Source organism: Hyla sarda, unplaced genomic scaffold (genome assembly GCF_029499605.1).
Source record: "Hyla sarda isolate aHylSar1 unplaced genomic scaffold, aHylSar1.hap1 scaffold_219, whole genome shotgun sequence".
NCBI classification, from domain to species: domain Eukaryota; kingdom Metazoa; phylum Chordata; class Amphibia; order Anura; family Hylidae; genus Hyla; species Hyla sarda.
The window spans coordinates 253390-278606 of record NW_026608861.1 but is presented as its reverse complement, the minus strand read 5'-3'; the positions used below and the strand labels follow the sequence as shown (position 1 = coordinate 278606).

Genomic DNA, 25217 nt, shown 5'->3' with positions numbered 1-25217 from the left:
CAATTTTCCATGCACACTCTGGGCTGGGGGGCAGTCAACCACCAGTACACACAGCAGAACCTAAACCCATACCATTATTGCTAAGCAGCAAGACAGGGGCCCATTGCACTCCCACGGGGCCTTTTTAAATGCAATCCATAACCCGGATTTGCCAGGAACCCTTCTTACTCCTCCTACTTGCATGTGACACTGGGCTTAGGATCTGCATAGGAAACACACACACAAGCACACACCTACCTTTGTTGCCTGCAGATGCCTCCTTGGCTGTCCCCAAACGGTATCAAACCAACACCCACGGGAAGCTGTAAGCATAGAGGACATGCCTGCACCCCATTGGACTTACCTGTGTGGGTTAAACCCGGGTTATTTGACAACCTATGGCGGTGATGGTTCTGCTCAGGCAGAGCAGTGCTGATGCTCCTCATAAAGCTGTCGCTGCTGTGAAGGTTCTAGGTGACATCACAAATCCCTATGGTTACATACACAACAAAGCTGGGTTGTTGTTGTTTACACTCTGCAAGGCCTGTGGAAGTGAGTGACATCATAGCACTGTAGTTCTGAGGGTTCTAGATGGATGCAACAATCTCCTGTTGCTTCTATGAAGGCCATAATAGACGACATCACCAAACAGCTCCATAGTCACATACACAGCAAAGGAGAGATGTTGTTTACACCTAGTGATGTCAGTGGTATTGAGTGACATCACAGCACAGTGCTAAGGCTCCTGGGCCTGGACACAGCAGCGGCTGCAATATCTCAACGGAGAATACGTTTATATATATGTGTGTGTGTGCGCGTATATATATATATATATATATATATATATATATATATTTCTCCGCCAAAATCACTTTTAAACCCATTTCCACCTTTTTTTCCCTTCTCTTCCTCTTACTTTTTTTTCACGTTTTTTTACGTTTTTCTCCTTTTCGCCTCTTTTCTGGGCGTATTATTCTTCTTTTTCTTCTTTTTTTTCGTCTAATGCATACCCCATCAGTGCAGCAATGCTTATTCAATACCGCCAGCAGATGGAGACACTGGGGGATAATTTTCTAAGGATTTATACTGATTTTTCCTGTCTGAATTTGTCGCACAGAAAGTTGCAGGCCAAATATGTGTGACATTTCTGCGACTTTAGCTTCTAGAGCATTTTTACAACATTATACATAGGTGCTGAATACATAAAAAGCGACTGTTCAGCGACAGACAAGTCGCATCGGCTGAAAGTAGGCCAGAATGTCAGTCCATGTTGGAGCAGGTTTAGATACAGTCTAAAGTATAGATCTCAAAGTCTGTGCACAGAATTTAGCAAGGGCCTCGCACCTTCTGATGCATCAGGTAGGTGCACAATAGCATAGCCTAACCCTCTGTACTTTGGTCTATATTGATGCGGGACATAGACAGCCAGCTGATGACCAATCCATTAGTGCAATGGATGGCTGGAAGCATTTGTCTTTGCCTTTGCAATACCACAGAAGCAATGCATGGTCAATGTACAGCAATGACACACCTGTGTGAACAGCCAGGAGACCCCCCCCCCCCCCCATGTTATGTTACATAGTTACATAGTTAGTACGGTCGAAAAAAGACATATGTCCATCAAGTTCAACCAGGGAATTAAGGGGTAGGGGTGTGGCGCGATATTGGGGAAGGGATGAGATTTTATATTTCTTCATAAGCATTAATCTTATTTTGTCAATTAGGAACATTCAGCACCCACCCGCTATCAAGGCAGCTGCCTATCATGTCATGCCCTACCTGCACAGGTGTGCTGGCTACTCAAATGATCCAATTAAGGAGGCCATTTAGTCAGCAGCAGCAGAAGTCCTGTGCCTGGACGCTCCAACAGCGGCCAGACACAAGCAGAAGCAGAAGCAGCAGAAGCAGCAGCAGCACCACCTTTTGTTTTTTGGCTGCAGCAGCAGCAAGGCCCACAGGGCTGGCTAGCTGGCTAGCCAGCAAGCAGGTAGCAATGAAAGTAGGAATCTTTCTTTTTAACCCTGTAAGGGGGTGGTGCACTGTACCCGAAGATACTGCCATATCGGGTCAATGCATAGGGCGACGGAAGCAAGCTTCGAAATCGGCCCCCGTTCTCAAAAATCCATTTAATATATGGTCCCCAGATAGGGGACGTATCAGATATTAAACTGATAAGAACAGATTTTTTTTTTTTTTTTTTTTTTTTTTCTAAAGCCGAGGAACGTGCTTTCGATTCACCCAAAGTGCAAGAAAAAGTGCAAACGTGTTACACTAAAAAAACGTGCACAAAGGATGCGGTCTATCGCAAGCCCTTCTCCGATAGGAGAGAGGCCCCCCAACAAACCTTACCCTTCGCCTCCGGACCAAAAGGTACCTGCGAGGTTCCAGGTTCGATGTCCCTTTTCGCCGAAGCTACTAGGAGACCACAAATGCTCCCGGCATCCCCCTTGGCGTTAGCCAAGGTATCTGCCCGCAGAGCCGATTACGGTAGGTACCCTGCGAAGCAGGAGTACCCGGGGTGTTTGCAGGGAGGTGCGGAACCTAATGGCCACACACACCTCCCCTAGACCGCCAGGAGGGACACCCAGAAGGGCTACCGCATCCTGACAAATCCTGTGAACACACAACACGCAAAAAGTGACACAGTGAGACAAAAAATAAATAAATAAGTGAATGTGTGCAGATATACTGCCCGGACATCCGGCCGGATCTATAAAAATTTCTCTGATCCTAGCCAGAAGGCCGGGAATCAAGAGGTGAGTGCCACAAGGTGAAGAGATTATGGTGCCCGTGCTTCAACTCAGTGAGCCTATTCTCCCAGTGAGTTTCGGCACCTCGGGGTCACCACTCCCCGAGGCACAAAAGTACCTCGGCTCTAGACCCTCTCAGCCTCATGGCGAGACCCGGAGGGAACAGGTCACATCGGGGCAGCCGTCGAGCTGATTCCTCAGAACCAGCCCCGGAAAGCCCTGGTACACCTGCATCCTCCATGCAGCACCCATCCCCACCAGCATGAAAACTGATAAGAACAGATACTACACTTGATCTTAGCCAAAAGGCCGAGAAGCGATAACCGTGAAAGGGGCGGGCCCAACAAGGTGCCCTTCATGGGCACTATCACTGCTTGCTGTCAGGGAGGCTGCCAGACAATTTTCCATGCACACTCTGGGCTGGGGGGCAGTCAACCACCAGTACACACAGCAGAACCTAAACCCATACCATTATTGCTAAGCAGCAAGACAGGGGCCCATTGCACTCCCACGGGGCCTTTTTAAATGCAATCCATAACCCGGATTTGCCAGGAACCCTTCTTACTCCTCCTACTTGCATGTGACACTGGGCTTAGGATCTGCATAGGAAACACACACACAAGCACACACCTACCTTTGTTGCCTGCAGATGCCTCCTTGGCTGTCCCCAAACGGTATCAAACCAACACCCACGGGAAGCTGTAAGCATAGAGGACATGCCTGCACCCCATTGGACTTACCTGTGTGGGTTAAACCCGGGTTATTTGACAACCTATGGCGGTGATGGTTCTGCTCAGGCAGAGCAGTGCTGATGCTCCTCATAAAGCTGTCGCTGCTGTGAAGGTTCTAGGTGACATCACAAATCCCTATGGTTACATACACAACAAAGCTGGGTTGTTGTTGTTTACACTCTGCAAGGCCTGTGGAAGTGAGTGACATCATAGCACTGTAGTTCTGAGGGTTCTAGATGGATGCAACAATCTCCTGTTGCTTCTATGAAGGCCATAATAGACGACATCACCAAACAGCTCCATAGTCACATACACAGCAAAGGAGAGATGTTGTTTACACCTAGTGATGTCAGTGGTATTGAGTGACATCACAGCACAGTGCTAAGGCTCCTGGGCCTGGACACAGCAGCGGCTGCAATATCTCAACGGAGAATACGTTTATATATATGTGTGTGTGTGCGCGTATATATATATATATATATATATATATATATATATATATATATATTTCTCCGCCAAAATCACTTTTAAACCCATTTCCACCTTTTTTTCCCTTCTCTTCCTCTTACTTTTTTTTCACGTTTTTTTACGTTTTTCTCCTTTTCGCCTCTTTTCTGGGCGTATTATTCTTCTTTTTCTTCTTTTTTTTCGTCTAATGCATACCCCATCAGTGCAGCAATGCTTATTCAATACCGCCAGCAGATGGAGACACTGGGGGATAATTTTCTAAGGATTTATACTGATTTTTCCTGTCTGAATTTGTCGCACAGAAAGTTGCAGGCCAAATATGTGTGACATTTCTGCGACTTTAGCTTCTAGAGCATTTTTACAACATTATACATAGGTGCTGAATACATAAAAAGCGACTGTTCAGCGACAGACAAGTCGCATCGGCTGAAAGTAGGCCAGAATGTCAGTCCATGTTGGAGCAGGTTTAGATACAGTCTAAAGTATAGATCTCAAAGTCTGTGCACAGAATTTAGCAAGGGCCTCGCACCTTCTGATGCATCAGGTAGGTGCACAATAGCATAGCCTAACCCTCTGTACTTTGGTCTATATTGATGCGGGACATAGACAGCCAGCTGATGACCAATCCATTAGTGCAATGGATGGCTGGAAGCATTTGTCTTTGCCTTTGCAATACCACAGAAGCAATGCATGGTCAATGTACAGCAATGACACACCTGTGTGAACAGCCAGGAGACCCCCCCCCCCCCATGTTATGTTACATAGTTACATAGTTAGTACGGTCGAAAAAAGACATATGTCCATCAAGTTCAACCAGGGAATTAAGGGGTAGGGGTGTGGCGCGATATTGGGGAAGGGATGAGATTTTATATTTCTTCATAAGCATTAATCTTATTTTGTCAATTAGGAACATTCAGCACCCACCCGCTATCAAGGCAGCTGCCTATCATGTCATGCCCTACCTGCACAGGTGTGCTGGCTACTCAAATGATCCAATTAAGGAGGCCATTTAGTCAGCAGCAGCAGAAGTCCTGTGCCTGGACGCTCCAACAGCGGCCAGACACAAGCAGAAGCAGAAGCAGCAGAAGCAGCAGCAGCACCACCTTTTGTTTTTTGGCTGCAGCAGCAGCAAGGCCCACAGGGCTGGCTAGCTGGCTAGCCAGCAAGCAGGTAGCAATGAAAGTAGGAATCTTTCTTTTTAACCCTGTAAGGGGGTGGTGCACTGTACCCGAAGATACTGCCATATCGGGTCAATGCATAGGGCGACGGAAGCAAGCTTCGAAATCGGGCCCCGTTCTCAAAAATCCATTTAATATATGGTCCCCAGATAGGGGACGTATCAGATATTAAACTGATAAGAACAGATACTACACTTGATCTTAGCCAAAAGGCCGAGAAGCGATAACCGTGAAAGGGGCGGGCCCAACAAGGTGCCCTTCATGGGCACTATCACTGCTTGCTGTCAGGGAGGCTGCCAGACAATTTTCCATGCACACTCTGGGCTGGGGGGCAGTCAACCACCAGTACACACAGCAGAACCTAAACCCATACCATTATTGCTAAGCAGCAAGACAGGGGCCCATTGCACTCCCACGGGGCCTTTTTAAATGCAATCCATAACCCGGATTTGCCAGGAACCCTTCTTACTCCTCCTACTTGCATGTGACACTGGGCTTAGGATCTGCATAGGAAACACACACACAAGCACACACCTACCTTTGTTGCCTGCAGATGCCTCCTTGGCTGTCCCCAAACGGTATCAAACCAACACCCACGGGAAGCTGTAAGCATAGAGGACATGCCTGCACCCCATTGGACTTACCTGTGTGGGTTAAACCCGGGTTATTTGACAACCTATGGCGGTGATGGTTCTGCTCAGGCAGAGCAGTGCTGATGCTCCTCATAAAGCTGTCGCTGTTGTGAAGGTTCTAGGTGACATCACAAATCCCTATGGTTACATACACAACAAAGCTGGGTTGTTGTTGTTTACACTCTGCAAGGCCTGTGGAAGTGAGTGACATCATAGCACTGTAGTTCTGAGGGTTCTAGATGGATGCAACAATCTCCTGTTGCTTCTATGAAGGCCATAATAGACGACATCACCAAACAGCTCCATAGTCACATACACAGCAAAGGAGAGATGTTGTTTACACCTAGTGATGTCAGTGGTATTGAGTGACATCACAGCACAGTGCTAAGGCTCCTGGGCCTGGACACAGCAGCGGCTGCAATATCTCAACGGAGAATACGTTTATGTATATGTGTGTGTGTGCGCGTATATATATATATATATATATATATATATATATATATATATATTTCTCCACCGAAATCACTTTTAAACCCATTTCCACCTTTTTTTCCCTTCTCTTCCTCTTACTTTTTTTTCACGTTTTTTTACGTTTTTCTCCTTTTCGCCTCTTTTCTGGGCGTATTATTCTTCTTTTTCTTCTTTTTTTTCGTCTAATGCATACCCCATCAGTGCAGCAATGCTTATTCAATACCGCCAGCAGATGGAGACACTGGGGGATAATTTTCTAAGGATTTATACTGATTTTTCCTGTCTGAATTTGTCGCACAGAAAGTTGCAGGCCAAATATGTGTGACATTTCTGCGACTTTAGCTTCTAGAGCATTTTTACAACATTATACATAGGTGCTGAATACATAAAAAGCGACTGTTCAGCGACAGACAAGTCGCATCGGCTGAAAGTAGGCCAGAATGTCAGTCCATGTTGGAGCAGGTTTAGATACAGTCTAAAGTATAGATCTCAAAGTCTGTGCACAGAATTTAGCAAGGGCCTCGCACCTTCTGATGCATCAGGTAGGTGCACAATAGCATAGCCTAACCCTCTGTACTTTGGTCTATATTGATGCGGGACATAGACAGCCAGCTGATGACCAATCCATTAGTGCAATGGATGGCTGGAAGCATTTGTCTTTGCCTTTGCAATACCACAGAAGCAATGCATGGTCAATGTACAGCAATGACACACCTGTGTGAACAGCCAGGAGACCCCCCCCCCCCCCCCATGTTATGTTACATAGTTACATAGTTAGTACGGTCGAAAAAAGACATATGTCCATCAAGTTCAACCAGGGAATTAAGGGGTAGGGGTGTGGCGCGATATTGGGGAAGGGATGAGATTTTATATTTCTTCATAAGCATTAATCTTATTTTGTCAATTAGGAACATTCAGCACCCACCCGCTATCAAGGCAGCTGCCTATCATGCCATGCCCTACCTGCACAGGTGTGCTGGCTACTCAAATGATCCAATTAAGGAGGCCATTTAGTCAGCAGCAGCAGAAGTCCTGTGCCTGGACGCTCCAACAGCGGCCAGACACAAGCAGAAGCAGAAGCAGCAGAAGCAGCAGCAGCACCACCTTTTGTTTTTTGGCTGCAGCAGCAGCAAGGCCCACAGGGCTGGCTAGCTGGCTAGCCAGCAAGCAGGTAGCAATGAAAGTAGGAATCTTTCTTTTTAACCCTGTAAGGGGGTGGTGCACTGTACCCGAAGATACTGCCATATCGGGTCAATGCATAGGGCGACGGAAGCAAGCTTCGAAATCGGCCCCCGTTCTCAAAAATCCATTTAATATATGGTCCCCAGATAGGGGACGTATCAGATATTAAACTGATAAGAACAGATACTACACTTGATCTTAGCCAAAAGGCCGAGAAGCGATAACCGTGAAAGGGGCGGGCCCAACAAGGTGCCCTTCATGGGCACTATCACTGCTTGCTGTCAGGGAGGCTGCCAGACAATTTTCCATGCACACTCTGGGCTGGGGGGCAGTCAACCACCAGTACACACAGCAGAACCTAAACCCATACCATTATTGCTAAGCAGCAAGACAGGGGCCCATTGCACTCCCACGGGGCCTTTTTAAATGCAATCCATAACCCGGATTTGCCAGGAACCCTTCTTACTCCTCCTACTTGCATGTGACACTGGGCTTAGGATCTGCATAGGAAACACACACACAAGCACACACCTACCTTTGTTGCCTGCAGATGCCTCCTTGGCTGTCCCCAAACGGTATCAAACCAACACCCACGGGAAGCTGTAAGCATAGAGGACATGCCTGCACCCCATTGGACTTACCTGTGTGGGTTAAACCCGGGTTATTTGACAACCTATGGCGGTGATGGTTCTGCTCAGGCAGAGCAGTGCTGATGCTCCTCATAAAGCTGTCGCTGCTGTGAAGGTTCTAGGTGACATCACAAATCCCTATGGTTACATACACAACAAAGCTGGGTTGTTGTTGTTTACACTCTGCAAGGCCTGTGGAAGTGAGTGACATCATAGCACTGTAGTTCTGAGGGTTCTAGATGGATGCAACAATCTCCTGTTGCTTCTATGAAGGCCATAATAGACGACATCACCAAACAGCTCCATAGTCACATACACAGCAAAGGAGAGATGTTGTTTACACCTAGTGATGTCAGTGGTATTGAGTGACATCACAGCACAGTGCTAAGGCTCCTGGGCCTGGACACAGCAGCGGCTGCAATATCTCAACGGAGAATACGTTTATATATATGTGTGTGTGTGCGCGTATATATATATATATATATATATATATATATATATATATATATATTTCTCCGCCAAAATCACTTTTAAACCCATTTCCACCTTTTTTTCCCTTCTCTTCCTCTTACTTTTTTTTCACGTTTTTTTACGTTTTTCTCCTTTTCGCCTCTTTTCTGGGCGTATTATTCTTCTTTTTCTTCTTTTTTTTCGTCTAATGCATACCCCATCAGTGCAGCAATGCTTATTCAATACCGCCAGCAGATGGAGACACTGGGGGATAATTTTCTAAGGATTTATACTGATTTTTCCTGTCTGAATTTGTCGCACAGAAAGTTGCAGGCCAAATATGTGTGACATTTCTGCGACTTTAGCTTCTAGAGCATTTTTACAACATTATACATAGGTGCTGAATACATAAAAAGCGACTGTTCAGCGACAGACAAGTCGCATCGGCTGAAAGTAGGCCAGAATGTCAGTCCATGTTGGAGCAGGTTTAGATACAGTCTAAAGTATAGATCTCAAAGTCTGTGCACAGAATTTAGCAAGGGCCTCGCACCTTCTGATGCATCAGGTAGGTGCACAATAGCATAGCCTAACCCTCTGTACTTTGGTCTATATTGATGCGGGACATAGACAGCCAGCTGATGACCAATCCATTAGTGCAATGGATGGCTGGAAGCATTTGTCTTTGCCTTTGCAATACCACAGAAGCAATGCATGGTCAATGTACAGCAATGACACACCTGTGTGAACAGCCAGGAGACCCCCCCCCCCCCCCATGTTATGTTACATAGTTACATAGTTAGTACGGTCGAAAAAAGACATATGTCCATCAAGTTCAACCAGGGAATTAAGGGGTAGGGGTGTGGCGCGATATTGGGGAAGGGATGAGATTTTATATTTCTTCATAAGCATTAATCTTATTTTGTCAATTAGGAACATTCAGCACCCACCCGCTATCAAGGCAGCTGCCTATCATGTCATGCCCTACCTGCACAGGTGTGCTGGCTACTCAAATGATCCAATTAAGGAGGCCATTTAGTCAGCAGCAGCAGAAGTCCTGTGCCTGGACGCTCCAACAGCGGCCAGACACAAGCAGAAGCAGAAGCAGCAGAAGCAGCAGCAGCACCACCTTTAGTTTTTTGGCTGCAGCAGCAGCAAGGCCCACAGGGCTGGCTAGCTGGCTAGCCAGCAAGCAGGTAGCAATGAAAGTAGGAATCTTTCTTTTTAACCCTGTAAGGGGGTGGTGCACTGTACCCGAAGATACTGCCATATCGGGTGAATGCATAGGGCGACGGAAGCAAGCTTCGAAATCGGCCCCCGTTCTCAAAAATCCATTTAATATATGGTCCCCAGATAGGGGACATATCAGATATTAAACTGATAAGAACAGATACTACACTTGATCTTAGCCAAAAGGCCGAGAAGCGATAACCGTGAAAGGGGCGGGCCCAACAAGGTGCCCTTCATGGGCACTATCACTGCTTGCTGTCAGGGAGGCTGCCAGACAATTTTCCATGCACACTCTGGGCTGGGGGGCAGTCAACCACCAGTACACACAGCAGAACCTAAACCCATACCATTATTGCTAAGCAGCAAGACAGGGGCCCATTGCACTCCCACGGGGCCTTTTTAAATGCAATCCATAACCCGGATTTGCCAGGAACCCTTCTTACTCCTCCTACTTGCATGTGACACTGGGCTTAGGATCTGCATAGGAAACACACACACAAGCACACACCTACCTTTGTTGCCTGCAGATGCCTCCTTGGCTGTCCCCAAACGGTATCAAACCAACACCCACGGGAAGCTGTAAGCATAGAGGACATGCCTGCACCCCATTGGACTTACCTGTGTGGGTTAAACCCGGGTTATTTGACAACCTATGGCGGTGATGGTTCTGCTCAGGCAGAGCAGTGCTGATGCTCCTCATAAAGCTGTCGCTGCTGTGAAGGTTCTAGGTGACATCACAAATCCCTATGGTTACATACACAACAAAGCTGGGTTGTTGTTGTTTACACTCTGCAAGGCCTGTGGAAGTGAGTGACATCATAGCACTGTAGTTCTGAGGGTTCTAGATGGATGCAACAATCTCCTGTTGCTTCTATGAAGGCCATAATAGACGACATCACCAAACAGCTCCATAGTCACATACACAGCAAAGGAGAGATGTTGTTTACACCTAGTGATGTCAGTGGTATTGAGTGACATCACAGCACAGTGCTAAGGCTCCTGGGCCTGGACACAGCAGCGGCTGCAATATCTTAACGGAGAATACGTTTATATATATGTGTGTGTGTGCGCGTATATATATATATATATATATATATATATATATATATATATTTCTCCGCCGAAATCACTTTTAAACCCATTTCCACCTTTTTTTCCCTTCTCTTCCTCTTACTTTTTTTTCACGTTTTTTTACGTTTTTCTCCTTTTCGCCTCTTTTCTGGGCGTATTATTCTTCTTTTTCTTCTTTTTTTTCGTCTAATGCATACCCCATCAGTGCAGCAATGCTTATTCAATACCGCCAGCAGATGGAGACACTGGGGGATAATTTTCTAAGGATTTATACTGATTTTTCCTGTCTGAATTTGTCGCACAGAAAGTTGCAGGCCAAATATGTGTGACATTTCTGCGACTTTAGCTTCTAGAGCATTTTTACAACATTATACATAGGTGCTGAATACATAAAAAGCGACTGTTCAGCGACAGACAAGTCGCATCGGCTGAAAGTAGGCCAGAATGTCAGTCCATGTTGGAGCAGGTTTAGATACAGTCTAAAGTATAGATCTCAAAGTCTGTGCACAGAATTTAGCAAGGGCCTCGCACCTTCTGATGCATCAGGTAGGTGCACAATAGCATAGCCTAACCCTCTGTACTTTGGTCTATATTGATGCGGGACATAGACAGCCAGCTGATGACCAATCCATTGCAATGGATGGCTGGAAGCATTTGTCTTTGCCTTTGCAATACCACAGAAGCAATGCATGGTCAATGTACAGCAATGACACACCTGTGTGAACAGCCAGGAGACCCCCCCCCCCCCCCCCATGTTATGTTACATAGTTACATAGTTAGTACGGTCGAAAAAAGACATATGTCCATCAAGTTCAACCAGGGAATTAAGGGGTAGGGGTGTGGCGCGATATTGGGGAAGGGATGAGATTTTATATTTCTTCATAAGCATTAATCTTATTTTGTCAATTAGGAACATTCAGCACCCACCCGCTATCAAGGCAGCTGCCTATCATGTCATGCCCTACCTGCACAGGTGTGCTGGCTACTCAAATGATCCAATTAAGGAGGCCATTTAGTCAGCAGCAGCAGAAGTCCTGTGCCTGGACGCTCCAACAGCGGCCAGACACAAGCAGAAGCAGAAGCAGCAGAAGCAGCAGCAGCACCACCTTTTGTTTTTTGGCTGCAGCAGCAGCAAGGCCCACAGGGCTGGCTAGCTGGCTAGCCAGCAAGCAGGTAGCAATGAAAGTAGGAATCTTTCTTTTTAACCCTGTAAGGGGGTGGTGCACTGTACCCGAAGATACTGCCATATCGGGTCAATGCATAGGGCGACGGAAGCAAGCTTCGAAATCGGCCCCCGTTCTCAAAAATCCATTTAATATATGGTCCCCAGATAGGGGACGTATCAGATATTAAACTGATAAGAACAGATACTACACTTGATCTTAGCCAAAAGGCCGAGAAGCGATAACCGTGAAAGGGGCGGGCCCAACAAGGTGCCCTTCATGGGCACTATCACTGCTTGCTGTCAGGGAGGCTGCCAGACAATTTTCCATGCACACTCTGGGCTGGGGGGCAGTCAACCACCAGTACACACAGCAGAACCTAAACCCATACCATTATTGCTAAGCAGCAAGACAGGGGCCCATTGCACTCCCACGGGGCCTTTTTAAATGCAATCCATAACCCGGATTTGCCAGGAACCCTTCTTACTCCTCCTACTTGCATGTGACACTGGGCTTAGGATCTGCATAGGAAACACACACACAAGCACACACCTACCTTTGTTGCCTGCAGATGCCTCCTTGGCTGTCCCCAAACGGTATCAAACCAACACCCACGGGAAGCTGTAAGCATAGAGGACATGCCTGCACCCCATTGGACTTACCTGTGTGGGTTAAACCCGGGTTATTTGACAACCTATGGCGGTGATGGTTCTGCTCAGGCAGAGCAGTGCTGATGCTCCTCATAAAGCTGTCGCTGCTGTGAAGGTTCTAGGTGACATCACAAATCCCTATGGTTACATACACAACAAAGCTGGGTTGTTGTTGTTTACACTCTGCAAGGCCTGTGGAAGTGAGTGACATCATAGCACTGTAGTTCTGAGGGTTCTAGATGGATGCAACAATCTCCTGTTGCTTCTATGAAGGCCATAATAGACGACATCACCAAACAGCTCCATAGTCACATACACAGCAAAGGAGAGATGTTGTTTACACCTAGTGATGTCAGTGGTATTGAGTGACATCACAGCACAGTGCTAAGGCTCCTGGGCCTGGACACATCAGCGGCTGCAATATCTCAACGGAGAATACGTTTATATATATGTGTGTGTGTGCGCGTATATATATATATATATATATATATATATATATATATGTATATATATATATATATATATATATATATTTCTCCGCCGAAATCACTTTTAAACCCATTTCCACCTTTTTTTCCCTTCTCTTCCTCTTACTTTTTTTTCACGTTTTTTTACGTTTTTCTCCTTTTCGCCTCTTTTCTGGGCGTATTATTCTTCTTTTTCTTCTTTTTTTTCGTCTAATGCATACCCCATCAGTGCAGCAATGCTTATTCAATACCGCCAGCAGATGGAGACACTGGGGGATAATTTTCTAAGGATTTATACTGATTTTTCCTGTCTGAATTTGTCGCACAGAAAGTTGCAGGCCAAATATGTGTGACATTTCTGCGACTTTAGCTTCTAGAGCATTTTTACAACATTATACATAGGTGCTGAATACATAAAAAGCGACTGTTCAGCGACAGACAAGTCGCATCGGCTGAAAGTAGGCCAGAATGTCAGTCCATGTTGGAGCAGGTTTAGATACAGTCTAAAGTATAGATCTCAAAGTCTGTGCACAGAATTTAGCAAGGGCCTCGCACCTTCTGATGCATCAGGTAGGTGCACAATAGCATAGCCTAACCCTCTGTACTTTGGTCTATATTGATGCGGGACATAGACAGCCAGCTGATGACCAATCCATTAGTGCAATGGATGGCTGGAAGCATTTGTCTTTGCCTTTGCAATACCACAGAAGCAATGCATGGTCAATGTACAGCAATGACACACCTGTGTGAACAGCCAGGAGACCCCCCCCCCCCCCATGTTATGTTACATAGTTACATAGTTAGTACGGTCGAAAAAAGACATATGTCCATCAAGTTCAACCAGGGAATTAAGGGGTAGGGGTGTGGCGCGATATTGGGGAAGGGATGAGATTTTATATTTCTTCATAAGCATTAATCTTATTTTGTCAATTAGGAACATTCAGCACCCACCCGCTATCAAGGCAGCTGCCTATCATGTCATGCCCTACCTGCACAGGTGTGCTGGCTACTCAAATGATCCAATTAAGGAGGCCATTTAGTCAGCAGCAGCAGAAGTCCTGTGCCTGGACGCTCCAACAGCGGCCAGACACAAGCAGAAGCAGAAGCAGCAGAAGCAGCAGCAGCACCACCTTTTGTTTTTTGGCTGCAGCAGCAGCAAGGCCCACAGGGCTGGCTAGCTGGCTAGCCAGCAAGCAGGTAGCAATGAAAGTAGGAATCTTTCTTTTTAACCCTGTAAGGGGGTGGTGCACTGTACCCGAAGATACTGCCATATCGGGTCAATGCATAGGGCGACGGAAGCAAGCTTCGAAATCGGCCCCCGTTCTCAAAAATCCATTTAATATATGGTCCCCAGATAGGGGACGTATCAGATATTAAACTGATAAGAACAGATACTACACTTGATCTTAGCCAAAAGGCCGAGAAGCGATAACCGTGAAAGGGGCGGGCCCAACAAGGTGCCCTTCATGGGCACTATCACTGCTTGCTGTCAGGGAGGCTGCCAGACAATTTTCCATGCACACTCTGGGCTGGGGGGCAGTCAACCACCAGTACACACAGCAGAACCTAAACCCATACCATTATTGCTAAGCAGCAAGACAGGGGCCCATTGCACTCCCACGGGGCCTTTTTAAATGCAATCCATAACCCGGATTTGCCAGGAACCCTTCTTACTCCTCCTACTTGCATGTGACACTGGGCTTAGGATCTGCATAGGAAACACACACACAAGCACACACCTACCTTTGTTGCCTGCAGATGCCTCCTTGGCTGTCCCCAAACGGTATCAAACCAACACCCACGGGAAGCTGTAAGCATAGAGGACATGCCTGCACCCCATTGGACTTACCTGTGTGGGTTAAACCCGGGTTATTTGACAACCTATGGCGGTGATGGTTCTGCTCAGGCAGAGCAGTGCTGATGCTCCTCATAAAGCTGTCGCTGCTGTGAAGGTTCTAGGTGACATCACAAATCCCTATGGTTACATACACAACAAAGCTGGGTTGTTGTTGTTTACACTCTGCAAGGCCTGTGGAAGTGAGTGACATCATAGCACTGTAGTTCTGAGGGTTCTAGATGGATGCAACAATCTCCTGTTGCTTCTATGAAGGCCGTAATAGACGACATCACCAAACAGCTCCATAGTCACATACACAGCAAAGGAGAGATGTTGTTTACACCTAGTGATGTCAGTGGTATTGAGTGACATCACAGCACAGTGCTAAGGCTCCTGGGCCTGGACACAGCAGCGGCTGCAATATCTCAACGGAGAATACGTTTATATATATGTGTGTGTGTGCGCGTATATATATATATATATATATATATATATATATATATTTCTCCGCCGAAATCACTTTTAAACCCATTTCCACCTTTTTTTCCCTTCTCTTCCTCTTACTTTTTTTTCACGTTTTTTTACGTTTTTCTCCTTTTCGCCTCTTTTCTGGGCGTATTATTCTTCTTTTTCTTCTTTTTTTTCGTCTAATGCATACCCCATCAGTGCAGCAATGCTTATTCAATACCGCCAGCAGATGGAGACACTGGGGGATAATTTTCTAAGGATTTATACTGATTTTTCCTGTCTGAATTTGTCGCACAGAAAGTTGCAGGCCAAATATGTGTGACATTTCTGCGACTTTAGCTTCTAGAGCATTTTTACAACATTATACATAGGTGCTGAATACATAAAAAGCGACTGTTCAGCGACAGACAAGTCGCATCGGCTGAAAGTAGGCCAGAATGTCAGTCCATGTTGGAGCAGGTTTAGATACAGTCTAAAGTATAGATCTCAAAGTCTGTGCACAGAATTTAGCAAGGGCCTCGCACCTTCTGATGCATCAGGTAGGTGGCACAATAGCATAGCCTAACCCTCTGTACTTTGGTCTATATTGATGCGGGACATAGACAGCCAGCTGATGACCAATCCATTAGTGCAATGGATGGCTGGAAGCATTTGTCTTTGCCTTTACAATACCACAGAAGCAATGCATGGTCAATGTACAGCAATGACACACCTGTGTGAACAGCCAGGAGACCCCCCCCCCCCCCCCATGTTATGTTACATAGTTACATAGTTAGTACGGTCGAAAAAAGACATATGTCCATCAAGTTCAACCAGGGAATTAAGGGGTAGGGGTGTGGCGCGATATTGGGGAAGGGATGAGATTTTATATTTCTTCATAAGCATTAATCTTATTTTGTCAATTAGGAACATTCAGCACCCACCCGCTATCAAGGCAGCTGCCTATCATGTCATGCCCTACCTGCACAGGTGTGCTGGCTACTCAAATGATCCAATTAAGGAGGCCATTTAGTCAGCAGCAGCAGAAGTCCTGTGCCTGGACGCTCCAACAGCGGCCAGACACAAGCAGAAGCAGAAGCAGCAGAAGCAGCAGCAGCACCACCTTTTGTTTTTTGGCTGCAGCAGCAGCAAGGCCCACAGGGCTGGCTAGCTGGCTAGCCAGCAAGCAGGTAGCAATGAAAGTAGGAATCTTTCTTTTTAACCCTGTAAGGGGGTGGTGCACTGTACCCGAAGATACTGCCATATCGGGTCAATGCATAGGGCGACGGAAGCAAGCTTCGAAATCGGCCCCCGTTCTCAAAAATCCATTTAATATATGGTCCCCAGATAGGGGACGTATCAGATATTAAACTGATAAGAACAGATACTACACTTGATCTTAGCCAAAAGGCCGAGAAGCGATAACCGTGAAAGGGGCGGGCCCAACAAGGTGCCCTTCATGGGCACTATCACTGCTTGCTGTCAGGGAGGCTGCCAGACAATTTTCCATGCACACTCTGGGCTGGGGGGCAGTCAACCACCAGTACACACAGCAGAACCTAAACCCATACCATTATTGCTAAGCAGCAAGACAGGGGCCCATTGCACTCCCACGGGGCCTTTTTAAATGCAATCCATAACCCGGATTTGCCAGGAACCCTTCTTACTCCTCCTACTTGCATGTGACACTGGGCTTAGGATCTGCATAGGAAACACACACACAAGCACACACCTACCTTTGTTGCCTGCAGATGCCTCCTTGGCTGTCCCCAAACGGTATCAAACCAACACCCACGGGAAGCTGTAAGCATAGAGGACATGCCTGCACCCCATTGGACTTACCTGTGTGGGTTAAACCCGGGTTATTTGACAACCTATGGCGGTGATGGTTCTGCTCAGGCAGAGCAGTGCTGATGCTCCTCATAAAGCTGTCGCTGCTGTGAAGGTTCTAGGTGACATCACAAATCCCTATGGTTACATACACAACAAAGCTGGGTTGTTGTTGTTTACACTCTGCAAGGCCTGTGGAAGTGAGTGACATCATAGCACTGTAGTTCTGAGGGTTCTAGATGGATGCAACAATCTCCTGTTGCTTCTATGAAGGCCATAATAGACGACATCACCAAACAGCTCCATAGTCACATACACAGCAAAGGAGAGATGTTGTTTACACCTAGTGATGTCAGTGGTATTGAGTGACATCACAGCACAGTGCTAAGGCTCCTGGGCCTGGACACAGCAGCGGCTGCAATATCTCAACGGAGAATACGTTTATATATATGTGTGTGTGTGCGCGTATATATATATATATATATATATATATATATATATATATATATATATATTTCTCCGCCGAAATCACTTTTAAACCCATTTCCACCTTTTTTTCCCTTCTCTTCCTCTTACTTTTTTTTCACGTTTTTTTACGTTTTTCTCCTTTTCGCCTCTTTTCTGGGCGTATTATTCTTCTTTTTCTTCTTTTTTTTCGTCTAATGCATACCCCATCAGTGCAGCAATGCTTATTCAATACCGCCAGCAGATGGAGACACTGGGGGATAATTTTCTAAGGATTTATACTGATTTTTCCTGTCTAAATTTGTCGCACAGAAAGTTGCAGGCCAAATATGTGTGACATTTCTGCGACTTTAGCTTCTAGAGCATTTTTACAACATTATACATAGGTGCTGAATACATAAAAAGCGACTGTTCAGCGACAGACAAGTCGCATCGGCTGAAAGTAGGCCAGAATGTCAGTCCATGTTGGAGCAGGTTTAGATACAGTCTAAAGTATAGATCTCAAAGTCTGTGCACAGAATTTAGCAAGGGCCTCGCACCTTCTGATGCATCAGGTAGGTGCACAATAGCATAGCCTAACCCTCTGTACTTTGGTCTATATTGATGCGGGACATAGACAGCCAGCTGATGACCAATCCATTAGTGCAATGGATGGCTGGAAGCATTTGTCTTTGCCTTTGCAATACCACAGAAGCAATGCATGGTCAATGTACAGCAATGACACACCTGTGTGAACAGCCAGGAGACCCCCCCCCCCCCCCCATGTTATGTTACATAGTTACATAGTTAGTACGGTCGAAAAAAGACATATGTCCATCAAGTTCAACCAGGGAATTAAGGGGTAGGGGTGTGGCGCGATATTGGGGAAGGGATGAGATTTTATATTTCTTCATAAGCATTAATCTTATTTTGTCAATTAGGAACATTCAGCACCCACCCGCTATCAAGGCAGCTGCCTATCATGTCATGCCCTACCTGCACAGGTGTGCTGGCTACTCAAATGATCCAATTAAGGAGGCCATTTAGTCAGCAGCAGCAGAAGTCCTGTGCCTGGACGCTCCAACAGCGGCCAGACACAAGCAGAAGCAGAAGCAGCAGAAGCAGCAGCAGCACCACCTTTTGTTTTTTGGCTGCAGCAGCAGCAAGGCCCACAGGGCTGGCTAGCTGGCTAGCCAGCAAGCAGGTAGCAATGAAAGTAGGAATCTTTCTTTTTAACCCTGTAAGGGGGTGGTGCACTGTACCCGAAGATACTGCCATATCGGGTCAATGCATAGGGCGACGGAAGCAAGCTTCGAAATCGGCCCCCGTTCTCAAAAATCCATTTAATATATGGTCCCCAGATAGGGGACGTATCAGATATTAAACTGATAAGAACAGATACTACACTTGATCTTAGCCAAAAGGCCGAGAAGCGATAACCGTGAAAGGGGCGGGCCCAACAAGGTGCCCTTCATGGGCACTATCACTGCTTGCTGTCAGGGAGGCTGCCAGACAATTTTCCATGCACACTCTGGGCTGGGGGGCAGTCAACCACCAGTACACACAGCAGAACCTAAACCCATACCATTATTGCTAAGCAGCAAGACAGGGGCCCATTGCACTCCCACGGGGCCTTTTTAAATGCAATCCATAACCCGGATTTGCCAGGAACCCTTCTTACTCCTCCTACTTGCATGTGACACTGGGCTTAGGATCTGCATAGGAAACACACACACAAGCACACACCTACCTTTGTTGCCTGCAGATGCCTCCTTGGCTGTCCCCAAACGGTATCAAACCAACACCCACGGGAAGCTGTAAGCATAGAGGACATGCCTGCACCCCATTGGACTTACCTGTGTGGGTTAAACCCGGGTTATTTGACAACCTATGGCGGTGATGGTTCTGCTCAGGCAGAGCAGTGCTGATGCTCCTCATAAAGCTGTCGCTGCTGTGAAGGTTCTAGGTGACATCACAAATCCCTATGGTTACATACACAACAAAGCTGGGTTGTTGTTGTTTACACTCTGCAAGGCCTGTGGAAGTGAGTGACATCATAGCACTGTAGTTCTGAGGGTTCTAGATGGATGCAACAATCTCCTGTTGCTTCTATGAAGGCCATAATAGACGACATCACCAAACAGCTCCATAGTCACATACACAGCAAAGGAGAGATGTTGTTTACACCTAGTGATGTCAGTGGTATTGAGTGACATCACAGCACAGTGCTAAGGCTCCTGGGCCTGGACACAGCAGCGGCTGCAATATCTCAACGGAGAATACGTTTATATATATGTGTGTGTGTGCGCGTATATATATATATATATATATATATATATATATATATATATATATATTTCTCCGCCGAAATCACTTTTAAACCCATTTCCACCTTTTTTTCCCTTCTCTTCCTCTTACTTTTTTTTCACGTTTTTTTACGTTTTTCTCCTTTTCGCCTCTTTTCTGGGCGTATTATTCTTCTTTTTCTTCTTTTTTTTCGTCTAATGCATACCCCATCAGTGCAGCAATGCTTATTCAATACCGCCAGCAGATGGAGACACTGGGGGATAATTTTCTAAGGATTTATACTGATTTTTCCTGTCTAAATTTGTCGCACAGAAAGTTGCAGGCCAAATATGTGTGACATTTCTGCGACTTTAGCTTCTAGAGCATTTTTACAACATTATACATAGGTGCTGAATACATAAAAAGCGACTGTTCAGCGACAGACAAGTCGCATCGGCTGAAAGTAGGCCAGAATGTCAGTCCATGTTGGAGCAGGTTTAGATACAGTCTAAAGTATAGATCTCAAAGTCTGTGCACAGAATTTAGCAAGGGCCTCGCACCTTCTGATGCATCAGGTAGGTGCACAATAGCATAGCCTAACCCTCTGTACTTTGGTCTATATTGATGCGGGACATAGACAGCCAGCTGATGACCAATCCATTAGTGCAATGGATGGCTGGAAGCATTTGTCTTTGCCTTTGCAATACCACAGAAGCAATGCATGGTCAATGTACAGCAATGACACACCTGTGTGAACAGCCAGGAGACCCCCCCCCCCCCCCATGTTATGTTACATAGTTACATAGTTAGTACGGTCGAAAAAAGACATATGTCCATCAAGTTCAACCAGGGAATTAAGGGGTAGGGGTGTGGCGCGATATTGGGGAAGGGATGAGATTTTATATTTCTTCATAAGCATTAATCTTATTTTGTCAATTAGGAACATTCAGCACCCACCCGCTATCAAGGCAGCTGCCTATCATGTCATGCCCTACCTGCACAGGTGTGCTGGCTACTCAAATGATCCAATTAAGGAGGCCATTTAGTCAGCAGCAGCAGAAGTCCTGTGCCTGGACGCTCCAACAGCGGCCAGACACAAGCAGAAGCAGAAGCAGCAGAAGCAGCAGCAGCACCACCTTTTGTTTTTTGGCTGCAGCAGCAGCAAGGCCCACAGGGCTGGCTAGCTGGCTAGCCAGCAAGCAGGTAGCAATGAAAGTAGGAATCTTTCTTTTTAACCCTGTAAGGGGGTGGTGCACTGTACCCGAAGATACTGCCATATCGGGTCAATGCATAGGGCGACGGAAGCAAGCTTCGAAATCGGCCCCCGTTCTCAAAAATCCATTTAATATATGGTCCCCAGATAGGGGACGTATCAGATATTAAACTGATAAGAACAGATTTTTTTTTTTTTTTTTTTTTTACATTTTTATTGAAAAAACCCAAAAACTTAAATACATCACAAGAAAATTTTTACAATACTTCAAATACTGTTTTCCATAAATGTAAATTCCACATAGCTAATGCTTTTTTTCTGCCCATATCTCTTTTTATCAATTAAATAGTACAAGTAAACTTCACTGTATATCATCTTCAAACATTCTTTTTCACAAATAAAATCTCTTTTGAAGACAAGGATATTACGAACTTTCCATAATACATTTTTTGTACAGTTGATAAAAATCCACAAAATTCTCTCTTTTTCTTTCGTAACTCCATCACTTTTGCCATATAAAACAACTTCATGATTTAAAACTTTTAGACCTGTTAGGAATTTCAATAAAGAACCAATTAGTCTAAAAACCTTTTGTGCAAAATAACAATTCCAGAAAAGGTGCAAAACAGTTTCATCTATATTGCAATTTTCCCGGGGACAGACACATACAGCATTTAGACCTCTTCTATATTGGAAAAATCTTACCGGAAGACACTCATGGATAATCATCCATGCTAAATCCTTGTGCTCATTAAAAAGATATGGCTCGTTTACCTTTTTCCATATTTGTACACACCTATTATAAGAAAAATTAGAGACCATACATATTTCTTCTTGCAAATTTAACTGTACTTCTATCTTGCGAGCATCCCTCAAGGTTAACAAGTCAAAGTCTTTAAGGTTATACATACGTATAATTTTTTCTAAGATGGCATAATGTTTAGGCGGAGTTAAAAGTACAGGAGAAGATAATGATAAAAACACCCATTTTCTTCTTCTAAAAATATGTCCCGCAGAGTACTTTAAAAAACAGGACCATACACTTTTCATAAAAAGTCCCCTAAAACACCAACTAAAAAACCTTAAGTATAAAAATTTTCTAATACAGGGAACCTGTTTTCCTCCATTTTTTTGTGACTTATACATAATATCTCTTTTTAATTTTTCTGCTTTAGAACTCCATAGAAACTCAAAGAGAATCCTCTGAAGTTGCCTAGACATAAGTTCATTAGGAGGATAAATCATATTTAAATAGAGCATAATGGGTATTAGCATAGCCTTAATCACCAAAATTTTACCTTCTAAAGATAATTTCCTAAGGGACCAAAAGTCTACTTTCTTCTTTACCTTTTCTTTTACCATTAGCCAACTTTCCTCACCATTGTTATTTTTATCAAAGATGACTCCAAGGATTTTTATTTTTTCTGACTGTAATTTTAGGTTTGGTATTTGCACGTTTTCCCATTTACCTATATAAAAACAGTCACATTTAGATAAATTAAGTTTAAAAGCAGAAGCTTTACAAAAGAAATCAGTAACATCAACAACTCTTTGTAAAGAGAAGGAACTTTCACAAAAAACATTAATATCATCCATATAGCCACACACTTTAAGGGTGGCATTATTACCTCCAGGAACTGGCACTCCTTTTATTATTTTATCATTCCTTATTAAGTTTAACAGAGGTTCTATTGCACATATAAACAGTATAGGAGACAAAGGGCAGCCTTGCTTTACCCCTGATGATAAATTAATAAAATCTGTAAGGAAACCATTTATTAAAATCCTGCTAAAAGAACCTTTATATAAGAGAGCAATTTGCTTAATAAGTATGTTAGGAAAACCCATGCGTTGTAAAACCATCCATAAAAAACAATGTGATACTCTATCGAACGCTTTATGAAAATCTAGAGATAGAATGGCTATATTTTGATTCCGCTCTTGCTGATACCATATGACGTCCCTAATAGCATTTAAAGGTTCAGCTACACTCCTTCCTGGGACACCACATACCTGATCCACATGGATGACCTTGTGCAAAAATGGCTTCATTCTGTTAACAAAAATTTTTGACATAATCTTATAATCAACATTAAGAAGCGTAATTGGTCTCCAATTTTCTAAGCTGTTCCTATCCCCCTTTTTGGGGATCAGAGACACTATACCACTCCTCCAAGATAAAGGTAGAACATCAGAATTAAAAGCCTCCTTAAAAATATTAAGCAAATCATCTTTAAAAATTTCCCAAAAGGTTTTATAAAACTCTACAGGAAGTCCATCAGAACCTGGTGTTTTACCTGTGGATAAACTTTTAGCAGCAATTTCTAATTCTTGGCATCTTACTTCTGTGCAAAGTGCATCTTGGTCCTCCTTACTTAAACCACAATCTAAAGTGCTTAGGAGAAAATTAGCAGCAGATATATCAATGGGTTTCTCATTAAACAGATCTTGATAAAAGGATTTAGCTTTGGATAACATTCCTACATTAGTAGTTTCATCCTCAATGTTAATCATTAACTTTTTTGTTTCCATTACCTTTTTAAAAAAGAATCTTGTACACTTTTCATCCTTCTCTTTACATTCAACTTTGGAGTTAAAAATTATTTCTTTCCCTTTGTTAGTTATAGCCTTCTGAATATCACTTTTAACACTTAAAATCAGATCGTCTACATATACACCCAGCTCTTTGAGTTGATAATAGGTTTGTAGTTTTGTGTTAAGATCTCTATACCATTTCAATTTCTCTTTTGTTTTTTTAACACCCATCTTAATAAAATACTCTTTAAATTTTACCTTGCAGAATTCCCACCATGCTAAAAGAGAATTAAAATTAGTCCTTGAGTTCTGCAATTTTTTAAAAAGATAGATAAAATTACATTTAATTTCTTCATCTTCAAGCAAAGAGACATTCAGACGCCAGACTCCTTTGGCTCTGCAAACCCCATCAAACTTACATGTAGCAGATAAAATCTTATGATCTGAAAAAAAGGTAGAAGTCAATTGCATATTCCCATAAAATGCAAATCCAGAAGCAAAAATATAATCAATCCTTGACATATAAAGGCTATTCCCCCAGGTATACCCAGGGTCATTAGGGAAAGAGGTTCTCCACAAATCTTTTAAATTAAAATCAACTATAAAATCCTTTAGTTGTTTTTCAGTCTTATCTTTCCTTTGTTCAGATCCTCCAGCCCGCTCCTCTCCTGCCATTATACAATTAAAATCACCAGCGATGATAAGCGGGGATGAACCCGGTAAATAAAACTGAATTTTCTCTAATAAATCAGATCTTTCATCCTTATCTGGAGAGGCATATACATTTAAAAGTCTCATATTCATGTCATTATAAATAATATGAACGAGCAGGGCTCTACCGGGTACAATGTCTGTGAAGGAGGTAACTTTATACTCACTGCTCTTGAACAGTATGCCAACACCAGTCACTTTCCTCTCATTATCCCCTGACCACACAGACGGGCCAAGAGTCCATTCAGATCTCAAAGATGAATAATTGATATCATAATCAATGGCACATTCCTGTAAAAATAAAATGTCTGTAGGCAAAGAAGACAAGAAAGAAAATAAAGCAGCCCTCCTCTCTGGGCTCTTCAAACTCCTCACATTGAAGGAGGAGATATTAACACTTGGTAGCTCCTGGGTCATTCATTATCCTCAGACAAAGAACCCCAATCTGTAGGTGGTGACACAAATTCCTCAATATTAACAGGGTCGGATGCTGTTATAACCTTTTGGCAGACAATCTCCACGTTCCCCTCGTCCGCACTAACTCGACCACTCCTTTTGATGTTAAGGCCCTTTTCCTCTTTCCGGTCTCTGCTTTTCCTCTTTCGCCGTTCTTCTACATCCATCTCCTCTGTATCCCTTCTGGGCGGTCCAGGACCCTCAACTTCCATGAGAGGAGAACCCCTCACTTCTGTCTCAGGTCCCACGACCTTCCCCGGGGACACAATGCTTTTGGAGACATGAGCCACAGCAGGTATCACAGGAATTCCGGTAGCAGAAGACTCAGGCATCACTTTCAGGGTGTGGGTCTTAGGCACAGGCACAGCATCCATGGAGCTCTTCCTCATCGAGGGACCAGCCGACGTAGC

General features: G+C 44.5%; 8 non-coding genes and 2 pseudogenes across 8 annotated transcripts; all 10 read right to left on the bottom strand.

Moving 5' to 3' along the window:
• Positions 1–2008: 2008 nt before the first annotated feature.
• On the bottom strand, positions 2009–2198 carry LOC130320198 (U2 spliceosomal RNA). Its single transcript, XR_008866149.1, has one exon. It is a non-coding gene; the product is annotated as a U2 spliceosomal RNA (small nuclear RNA).
• Positions 2199–2890: 692 nt separating this feature from the next.
• On the bottom strand, positions 2891–3050 carry LOC130320203 (U2 spliceosomal RNA; annotated as a pseudogene).
• Positions 3051–5140: 2090 nt separating this feature from the next.
• On the bottom strand, positions 5141–5331 carry LOC130320167 (U2 spliceosomal RNA). The gene has a single exon (XR_008866126.1). It is a non-coding gene; the product is annotated as a U2 spliceosomal RNA (small nuclear RNA).
• A 2091-nt stretch (positions 5332–7422) lies between these two features.
• Positions 7423–7613, bottom strand: LOC130320086 (U2 spliceosomal RNA). Its single transcript, XR_008866053.1, has one exon. It is a non-coding gene; the product is annotated as a U2 spliceosomal RNA (small nuclear RNA).
• Positions 7614–9705: 2092 nt separating this feature from the next.
• LOC130320166 (U2 spliceosomal RNA) lies at positions 9706–9896 on the bottom strand. Its single transcript, XR_008866125.1, has one exon. It is a non-coding gene; the product is annotated as a U2 spliceosomal RNA (small nuclear RNA).
• A 2087-nt stretch (positions 9897–11983) lies between these two features.
• LOC130320085 (U2 spliceosomal RNA) lies at positions 11984–12174 on the bottom strand. The gene has a single exon (XR_008866052.1). It is a non-coding gene; the product is annotated as a U2 spliceosomal RNA (small nuclear RNA).
• A 2113-nt stretch (positions 12175–14287) lies between these two features.
• Positions 14288–14478, bottom strand: LOC130320084 (U2 spliceosomal RNA). Its single transcript, XR_008866051.1, has one exon. It is a non-coding gene; the product is annotated as a U2 spliceosomal RNA (small nuclear RNA).
• A 2086-nt stretch (positions 14479–16564) lies between these two features.
• On the bottom strand, positions 16565–16755 carry LOC130320082 (U2 spliceosomal RNA). Its single transcript, XR_008866050.1, has one exon. It is a non-coding gene; the product is annotated as a U2 spliceosomal RNA (small nuclear RNA).
• Positions 16756–18852: 2097 nt separating this feature from the next.
• LOC130320081 (U2 spliceosomal RNA) lies at positions 18853–19043 on the bottom strand. Its single transcript, XR_008866049.1, has one exon. It is a non-coding gene; the product is annotated as a U2 spliceosomal RNA (small nuclear RNA).
• Positions 19044–21137: 2094 nt separating this feature from the next.
• LOC130320197 (U2 spliceosomal RNA) lies at positions 21138–21343 on the bottom strand (annotated as a pseudogene).
• Positions 21344–25217: the final 3874 nt, after the last annotated feature.